Source organism: Oncorhynchus keta, chromosome 13 (assembly GCF_023373465.1).
Source record: "Oncorhynchus keta strain PuntledgeMale-10-30-2019 chromosome 13, Oket_V2, whole genome shotgun sequence".
In the NCBI taxonomy this organism is placed as follows: Eukaryota; Metazoa; Chordata; class Actinopteri; order Salmoniformes; family Salmonidae; genus Oncorhynchus; species Oncorhynchus keta.
In genome coordinates this window covers 4,667,132-4,678,117 of record NC_068433.1, presented here as the reverse complement: position 1 = coordinate 4,678,117, position 10,986 = coordinate 4,667,132, and positions in this window count along the sequence as shown.

Here is a 10,986-nt window from a genome sequence, read left to right as displayed (position 1 = left end):
AGAGATGCTCTGCTTTTTAACACCACAGTCCTCAAAGAAAGTCCTGCAGACTCTAGTTTTGTCTAATCTTGATTATTGGCCAGTCATGTGGTCCAGCGCTGCAATGAAAAACCTAGTTAAGTTGCAGCTGGCCCAGAACAGAGCGGCACGTTTTGCTCTTCATTGCAATCAGAGGGCTGATATAAATACTATGCTGCCAGTCTCTCTTGGAGTTGGGGAGAGACTGACTGCATCACTTCTAATTTTAATAAGAAATATTAATGTGTTGAAAATCCCAAATTGTTTGCATAGTCAATTTACACACAGCTCTGACACACACACTAACCCCACCAGACATGACACCAGGGGTCTTTTCACAGTGCCCAGGTTCAAGGAAACAGTATTATACAGAACCATAAATGCATGACACTCCCTTCCATCTTATCTTGCTCAAATGAACAGAAAAGCTGGTTTCAAAAAACAAATAAATAAACACTTTATGGCACAACGCATCTCCTCTGCTATAAATTACAGTAAATTACAGTAAATTACAGTAAATTACAGTACTCTCTCTCTCGACATCACAGTGTCGTAAATTACAGTACTCTCTCTCCACATTACAGTGTTGTAAATTACAGTACTCTCTCTCCCGACATCACAGTGTCGTAAATTACAGTACTCTCTCTCCACATCACAGTGTTGTAAATTACAGTACTCTCTCTCTCCACATCACAGTGTCGTAAATTACAGTACTCTCTCTCTCCACATCACAGTGTCGTAAATTACAGTACTCTCTCTCTCCACATCACAGTGTCGTAAATTACAGTACTCTCTCTCTCCACATCACAGTGTCGTAAATTACAGTACTCTCTCTCTCCACATCACAGTGTTGTAAATTACAGTACTCTCTCTCTCCACATCACAGTGTTGTAAATTACAGTACTCTCTCTCTCCACATCACAGTGTTGTAAATTACAGTACTCTCTCTCCACATCACAGTGTTGTAAATTACAGTACTCTCTCTCTCCATATCACAGTGTCGTAAATTACAGTACTCTCTCTCTCCACATCACAGTGTCGTAAATTACAGTACTCTCTCTCTCTCTCCACATCACAGTGTCATAAATTACAGTACCCTCTCTCTCCACATCACAGTGTCGTAAATTACAGTACTCTCTCTCCACATCACAGTGTCGTAAATTACAGTACTCTCTCTCTCCACATCACAGTATTGTAAATTACAGTACTCTCTCTCCACATCACAGTGTTGTAAATTACAGTACTCTCTCTCCACATCACAGTGTTGTAAATTACAGTACTCTCTCTCTCCACATCACAGTGTTGTAAATTACAGTACTCTCTCTCCACATCACAGTGTTGTAAATTACAGTACTCTCTCTCCACATCACAGTGTTGTAAATTACAGTACTCTCTCTCCACATCACAGTGTTGTAAATTACAGTACTCTCTCTCTCCACATCACAGTGTCGTAAATTACAGTACTCTCTCTCTCCACATCACAGTGTTGTAAATTACAGTACTCTCTCTCTCCACATCACAGTGTTGTAAATTACAGTACTCTCTCTCTCCACATCACAGTGTTGTAAATTACAGTACTCTCTCTCTCCACATCACAGTGTTGTAAATTACAGTACTCTCTCTCCACATCACAGTGTTGTAAATTACAGTACTCTCTCTCTCCACATCACAGTGTCGTAAATTACAGTACTCTCTCTCTCCACATCACAGTGTTGTAAATTACAGTACTCTCTCTCTCCACATCACAGTGTTGTAAATTACAGTACTCTCTCTCCACATCACAGTGTTGTAAATTACAGTACTCTCTCTCCACATCACAGTGTTGTAAATTACAGTACTCTCTCTCTCCACATCACAGTGTTGTAAATTACAGTACTCTCTCTCCACATTACAGTGTTGTAAATTACAGTACTCTCTCTCCACATTACAGTCTCGTAAATTACAGTACTCTCTCTCTCCACATAACAGTGCCATAAATTATAGTACAGTCTTATAGGCAACTGGGGACTCACCAAGTGGTGGAGAAAGTATCCATTTGTCATACTTGAGTAAAAGTAAAGATACCTTAATAGAAAATGACTCAAGTAAAAGTGAAAGTCACCCAGTAAAATACTACTTGAGTCTAACAGTATTTGGTTATAAATATACTTAAGTATCAAAAGTCAAAGCATAAATCATTTCAAATTCCTTATATTAAGCAAACCAAACGGCACCATTTTCTTGTTTTAATTTATTTATGGCTAGCCAGGGGCCCACTCCAACACTCAGACACCATTTACAAATGAAGCATGTGTTTAGTGAGTCCGACAGATCAGAGGCAGCAGGGATGACCAGGGATGTTCTCTTGATAAGTGTGGGAATTTGACCATTTTCCTGTCCTGCTAAACATTCAAAGTGAAATGAGTACTTTTGGTTGTCAGGGAAAATGTATGGAGAAATAAGTACGTTATTTTCATTTGGAATGTGATAAAGTAAAAGTAGAAAGTTGTCCAAAATTAAAATGGTAAAGTACAGATACCTAAAAAAAAATACTTCAGTAGTACTTTGATGTATTTTTACTTAATTACACCACTAGATTTACTCCATACCAAGCTTGACAAATGGGAATTGCTTAATTCCAATTCCAACATTTATATAAATTAATGTCATTACAGTCAAATTTGTTAATTTCAGTTAATCCCTCTCCAGAATTGAATAAACAGTTTAAAAGATGGCCCAAGCCCTAAATGAGCTCTTGGTAACCTAGTCCCAGATCTGTTACCAATGACAAAGCAAACTCCATTGCTGTAGGCATAACAATGATTGACAAGGAGTTGGCATGACAACACAAAAACAGACTGGCACTCAGGATACTTGAATGTGTATCAGAGGCTTGAGTCATGTGACCAAGGTTTTGGACCTTGAGTTGGTTTGAATCAGATTGATAGAGCACTATTCAGCTGTACTATAATGTTATGTCTCCATCTAGTGGTTGATTTGAGGTAGTGCAATCTGTTAGTGAATGTTGCCCTGGAGAACTCTACTGGTGAATTTGAGGAAGTGCAGCTATACTGTAGAAATACCAATTTGGTTTCAAATCCAGTTTATTTGTCACGTGCGCTGGTGTAGACCTTACAGTGAAATGCTTACTTACAGGCTATAACCAATAGTGCAAAAAAGGTATTAGCTGAACAATAGGTAGGTAGAGAAAAAAAACAACAGTAAACAGGCTATATACAGTAGAGAGGCTATATACAGTAGAGAGGTTATATACAGTAGAGAGGCTATATACAGTAGAGAGACTACATACAGTAGAGAGGCTATAAACAGTAGAGAGATTATATACAGTAGAGGCTATATACAGTAGAGAGGCTATATACAGTAGAGAGGCTACATACAGTAGCGAGGCTATATACAGTAGAGAGACTATATACAGTAGAGAGGCTATATACAGTAGAGAGATTATATACAGTAGAGAGGCTATATACAGTAGAGAGGCTATATACAGTAGAGAGGTTATATACAGTAGAGAGGCTATATACAGTAGAGAGACTACATACAGTAGAGAGGCTATAAACAGTAGAGAGATTATATACAGTAGAGGCTATATACAGTAGAGAGGTTATATACAGTAGAGAGACTACATACAGTAGAGAGGCTATAAACAGTAGAGAGGTTATATACAGTAGAGGCTATATACAGTAGAGAGGTTATATACAGTAGAGGCTTTATACAGTAGAGAGGCTATATACAGTAGAGAGGCTATATACAGTAGAGAGGTTATATACAGTAGAGAGACTACATACAGTAGAGAGGCTATATACAGTAGAGAGGTTATATACAGTAGAGAGGCTATATACAGTAGAGAGGCTATATACAGTAGAGAGGCTACATACAGTAGAGAGGCTATAAACAGTAGAGAGGTTATATACCGTAGAGAGGCTATAAAGATTAGAGAGGTTATATACAGTAGAGAGGTTATATACAGTAGGGAGGCTATAAAGATTAGAGAGGCTATAAACAGTAGAGAGGTTATATACAGTAGAGAGGTTATATACAGTAGAGAGGTTATATACAGTAGAGAGGCTATATACAGTAGGGAGGCTATATACAGTAGAGAGGCTATAAACAGTAGAGAGGTTATATACCGTAGAGAGGCTATAAAGATTAGAGAGGTTATATACAGTAGAGAGGCTATATACAGTAGGGAGGCTATAAAGATTAGAGAGGCTATAAACAGTAGAGAGGTTATATACCGTAGAGAGGCTATAAAGATTAGAGAGGTTATATACAGTAGAGAGGCTATATACAGTAGAGAGGTTATATACAGTAGAGAGGCTATATACAGTAGAGGTTATATACAGTAGAGAGGCTATATACAGTAGAGAGGTTATATACAGTAGGGAGGCTATATACAGTAGGGAGGCTATATACAGTAGAGAGGCTATATACAGTAGAGAGGCTATATACAGTAGGAGGCTATATACAGTAGAGGGGCTATATACAGTAGAGAGGCTATATACAGTAGAGGGGCTATATACAGTAGGAGGCTATATACAGTAGAGAGGTTATATACAGTAGAGAGGTTATATACAGTAGGGAGGCTATATACAGTAGAGAGGCTATATACAGTAGAGAGGCTATAAACAGTAGAGAGGTTATATACCGTAGAGAGGCTATAAAGATTAGAGAGGTTATATACAGTAGGGAGGCTATATACAGTAGGGAGGCTATATACAGTAGAGAGACTATATACAGTAGAGAGACTATATACAGTAGAGAGGTTATATACAGTAGAGAGGTTATATACCGTAGAGAGGCTATAAAGATTAGAGAGGCTATAAACAGTAGAGAGGTTATATACAGTAGAGAGGTTATATACAGTAGAGAGGCTATATACAGTAGAGAGGCTATATACAGTAGAGAGGCTATATACAGTAGAGAGGTTATATACAGTAGAGAGGTTATATACAGTAGAGAGGCTATATACAGTAGAGAGGTTATATACCGTAGAGAGGCTATATACAGTAGAGAGGCTATATACAGTAGAGAGGCTATATACAGTAGAGAGGCTATATACAGTAGAGGCTATATACAGTAGAGAGGTTATATACAGTAGAGGCTATATACAGTAGAGAGGTTATATACAGTAGAGGCTTTATACAATAGAGAGGTTATAAACAGTAGAGAGGCTATATACAGTAGAGAGGTTATATACAGTAGAGAGGCAATATACAGTAGAGAGGTTATATACAGTAGAGGTTATATACAGTAGAGAGGCTATATACAGTAGAGATACTATATACAGTAGAGAGGCTATATACAGTAGAGAGGCTATATACAGTAGAGAGGTTATATACAGTAGAGAGACTATATACAGTAGAGAGGCTATATACAGTAGAGAGGTTATATACAGTAGAGAGGCTCTATACAGTAGGGAGGCTATATACAGTAGAGGGGCTATATACAGTAGAGAGGCTATATACAGTAGACAGGCTATATACAGTAGAGAGGCTATAAAGATTAGAGAGGCTATATACAGTAGAGAGGCTATATACAGTAGAGAGGCTATATACAGTATAGGCTATATACAGTAGAGAGGCTATATACAGTAGAGTGGCTATATACAGTAGAGAGGCTATATACAGTAGAGAGGCTATAAAGATTAGAGAGGCTATATACAGTAGAGAGGCTATATACAGTAGAGAGGCTATATACAGTAGAGAGGCTATATACAGTAGAGAGGCTATATACAGTAGAGAGGCTATATACAGTAGAGAGGCTATATACAGTAGAGAGGCTATAAAGATTAGAGAGGCTATATACAGTAGAGAGGCTATATACAGTAGAGAGGCTATATACAGTAGAGAGGCTATATACAGTAGAGAGGCTATATACAGTAGAGAGGCTATATACAGTAGAGAGGCTATATACAGTAGAGAGGCTCTATACAGTAGAGAGGCTATATACAGTAGAGAGGCTATAAAGATTAGAGAGGCTATATACAGTAGAGAGGCTATATACAGTAGAGAGGCTCTATACAGTAGAGAGGCTATATACAGTAGAGAGGCTATATACAGTAGAGAGGCTCTATACAGTAGAGAGGCTATATACAGTAGTGAGGCTATGTACAGTAGAGGCTATATACATTAGAGAGGCTATATGCATTAGAGAGGCTATATACAGTAGAGAGGCTATAAAGATTAGAGAGGCTATATACAGTAGAGAGACTATATACAGTAGCGAGGCTATATACAGTAGCGAGGCTATATACAGTAGAGAGACTATATACAGTAGCGAGGCTATATACAGTAGAGAGGTTATATACAGTAGAGAGACTATATACAGTAGCGAGGTTATATACAGTAGCGAGGCTATATACAGTAGAGAGGTTATATACAGTAGAGAGGCTATAAAGATTAGAGAGGCTATATACAGTAGAGAGGCTATATACAGTAGCGAGGCTATATACAGTAGAGAGGCTACATACAGACACTGGTTAGTCAGGCTGATTGAGGTAGTATGTACATGTATGTATAGTTAAAATGACTATGCATATATGATGAACAGAAGGTAGCAGCAGTGGCTGGGGTCTTTGACAATTTCTCTCTCTCACACACACCTCTCGCTCTCACACACACACCTCTCTCTCTCACACACACCTCTCTCTCACACCTCTCTCTCACACACACACACTCTCTCACACACACCTCTCTCTCTCACACACTCTCTCTCTCTCACACACCTCTCTCTCTCACACACACCTCTCTCTCACACACACACCTCTCGCTCTCACACACACACCTCTCTCTCTCACACACACCTCTCTCTCACACACCTCTCTCTCTCACACACACACCTCTCTCTCTCACACACACACCTCTCTCTCACACACACACACACACACCTCTCTCACACACACCTCTCTCACACACACCTCTCTCTCGCCCTCCCTCTCTCTCACACACACACATCTCTCTCTCTCTCTCACACACACACACCTCTCTCTCTCACACACACACCTCTCTCTCACACACCTCTCTCTCACACACACACCTCTCTCTCACACACACACCTCTCTCTCTCACACACACACCTCTCTCTCTCACACACACCTCTCTCTCACACACCTCTCTCTCTCACACACACACCTCTCTCTCTCACACACACCTCTCTCTCTCACACACACCTCTCTCTCTCACACACACCTCTCTCTCACACACACACCTCTCTCTCTCACACACACACCTCTCTCTCTCTCACACACCTCTCTCTCACACACCTCTCTCTCTCACACACACACCTCTCTCTCTCACACACACACCTCTCTCTCTCACACACACACCTCTCTCTCACACACACCTCTCTCACACACACACCTCTCGCTCTCACACACACACCTCTCTCTCTCTCTCACACACACACACACACCTCTCGCTCTCACACACACACTCTCTCTCTCTCACACACCTCTCTCACACGCACACCTCTCTCACACACACACCTCTCGCTCTCACACACACACCTCTCTCTCACACACACCTCTCTCTCTCACACCTCTCTCTCTCACACACACACCTCTCTCTCACACACACACCTCTCTCTCACACACACACACCTCTCTCTCACACACACCTCTCTCTCACACACACACCTCTCGCTCTCTCACACACACCTCTCTCTCTCACACACACCTCTCTCACACACCTCTCTCTCTCACACGCACACCTCTCTCTCACACACACACACTCTCTCTCTCACACACACACTCTCTCTCTCACACACACACCTCTCTCTCTCACACGCACACCTCTCTCTCTCACACACCTCTCTCTCACACACACACCTCTCGCTCTCACACACCTCTCTCTCTCACACACCTCTCTCTCACACACTCTCTCTCTCACACACACCTCTCTCTCTCACACACACACCTCTCTCTCACACACACCTCTCTCTCACACACACACACACCCTCTCTCTCACACACCTCTCTCTCTCACACACACACCTCTCTCTCACACACACACCTCTCTCTCTCACACACACACCTCTCTCTCTCTCACACACACACCTCTCTCTCACACACCTCTCTCTCACACACACCTCTCTCTCACACACACACCTCTCTCTCACACACCTCTCTCACACACACCTCTCTCTCTCTCACACACACCTCTCTCTCTCACACACCTCTCTCACACACACACCTCTCTCTCTCACACACCACACCTCTCTCTCTCTCACACACCTCTCTCTCACACACACACTCTCGCTCTCACACACACCTCTCTCTCTCACACACACCTCTCTCTCACACACACTCTCTCTCTCACACACACACCTCTCTCTCACACACACACACCCTCTCTCTCACACACACCTCTCTCTCTCACACACACCTCTCTCTCTCACACACACCTCTCGCTCTCACACACACACCTCTCTCTCACACACCTCTCTCTCTCTCACCTCTCTCTCACACACACCTCTCTCTCTCACACACCTCTCTCACACACACACCTCTCTCTCTCACACACCTCTCTCTCACACACACACCTCTCTCTCTCACACACCTCTCTCTCACACACACCTCTCTCTCACACACACTCTCTCACACACACCTCTCTCTCTCACACACCCTCTCTCTCTCACACACACCTCTCTCTCACACACACCTCTCTCTCTCACACACACCTCTCTCTCACACACACCTCTCTCTCACACACACCTCTCTCTCACACACCTCTCTCTCACACACACCTCTCTCTCACACACACTCTCTCTCACACACACCTCTCTCTCTCTCACACACCTCTCTCTCTCACACACCTCTCTCTCTCTCACACACTCTCTCTCTCACACACCTCTCTCTCTCACACACCTCTCTCTCTCTCACACACCTCTCTCTCTCACACACACCTCTCTCTCTCACACACCTCTCTCTCTCACACACCTCTCTCTCACACACACCTCTCTCTCACACACACCTCTCTCTCTCACACACACCTCTCTCTCTCACACACCTCTCTCTCACACACACCTCTCTCTCTCACACACACCTCTCTCTCTCTCACACACCTCTCTCTCTCTCACACACCTCTCTCTCTCACACACCTCTCTCTCACACACACCTCTCTCTCACACACACCTCTCTCTCACACACACCTCTCTCTCTCACACACCTCTCTCTCTCTCACACACACCTCTCTCTCTCACACACTCTCTCTCTCTCACACACCTCTCTCTCACACACCTCTCTCTCTCACACACACCTCTCTCTCTCACACACCTCTCTCTCTCACACACACCTCTCTCTCTCACACACACACCTCTCTCACACACACCTCTCTCTCTCACACCTCTCTCTCTCACACACCTCTCTCTCTCACACACACACCTCTCACACACACCTCTCTCTCACACACACACTCTCTCTCACACACACCTCTCTCTCTCACACACCTCTCTCTCTCACACACACCTCTCTCTCTCACACACCTCTCTCTCTCACACACACCTCTCTCTCTCACACACCTCTCTCTCACACACACCTCTCTCTCACACACCTCTCTCTCTCTCACACACCTCTCTCTCTCACACACCTCTCTCACACACACCTCTCTCTCACACACCTCTCTCTCTCTCACACACCTCTCTCTCTCACACACACCTCTCTCTCTCTCACACACCTCTCGTCATTGTAAATAAGAATTTGTTCTTAAATGACTTTTGTAGTTCAATAAAAAAATATACAAATACATTTTAAAAAACACTTCTCTCTCTCTCTCTCACAAATAAAATAATGAGGAAACAGTAATAATGAACACGTAGGAAACCCTTCATCTCATAAAATATTTAATCATTATTTCTTATTAAATTGTTATAAATAAATGGTCGTTATATGAATAAAAAACATCTTAAATAAAAGAACCATCATCGTCATAGAAACAGTATAAATGACAGTGGTAATAGGTTTAGTTCAGTGGTTTGTAATTGCAGTGTTTTCCCTACCATTGTAGCCTGAAGGCGGGGCCTTCCATTTTGTTGAATGTTGATTCAGTGGCCTTTTTTTCCACCTTCTTCCTGGGAAATAATCTCAAGGGGAAAACTAGTAGTATTTCAAGGTTAGATTTCATTTCTTTTTTTTGTAACAAAAAATATATATTTGACCAGAGAGAGAATGTGGGATCTTTTTTTCTGAAGTGCAAATTGTTAGAGCTGGGCCTCAAACAAATGTTTTGGTATCAGACATAGACCAGTCATAGACCTGCCATAGACATGCTATAGACCTGTCATAGACCTGTCATAGACCTGTCATAGACATGCCATAGACCTGCCATAGACCTGTCATAGACATGCCATAGACCTGCCATGGTCCTGTCATAGACCTGTCATAGACATGCCATAGACCTGCCATAGACCTGTCATAGACATGCCATGGTCCTGTCATAGACCTGTCATAGACCTGCCATGGTCCTGTCATAGACCTGTCATAGACATGCCATAGACCTGCCATGGTCCTGTCATAGACCTGTCATAGACATGCCATAGACCTGCCATAGACCTGTCATAGACCTGCCATAGACCTGGGGCGGCAGGGTAGCCTAGTGGTTAGAGTGTTGGACTAGTAACCGAAAGGTTGCAAGTTCGAATCCCGAGCTGACAAGGCATGCCATAGATCTGTCGTTCTGCCCCTGAACAGGCAGTTAACCCACTGTTCCCAGGCCGTCATTGAAAATAAGAATTTGTTCTTAACTGACTTGCCTAGTAAAATAAAGGTAAAATAAAAAAATAAATAGACCTGCCATAGACCTGCCATGGTCCTGTCATAGACCTGTCATGGTCCTGCCATAGACCTGCCATAGACCTGCCATAGACCTGCCATAGACATGCCATAGACCTGCCATAGACATGCCATAGACATGCCATAGACATGCCATAGACATGCCATAGACATGCCATAGACATGCCATAGACATGCCATAG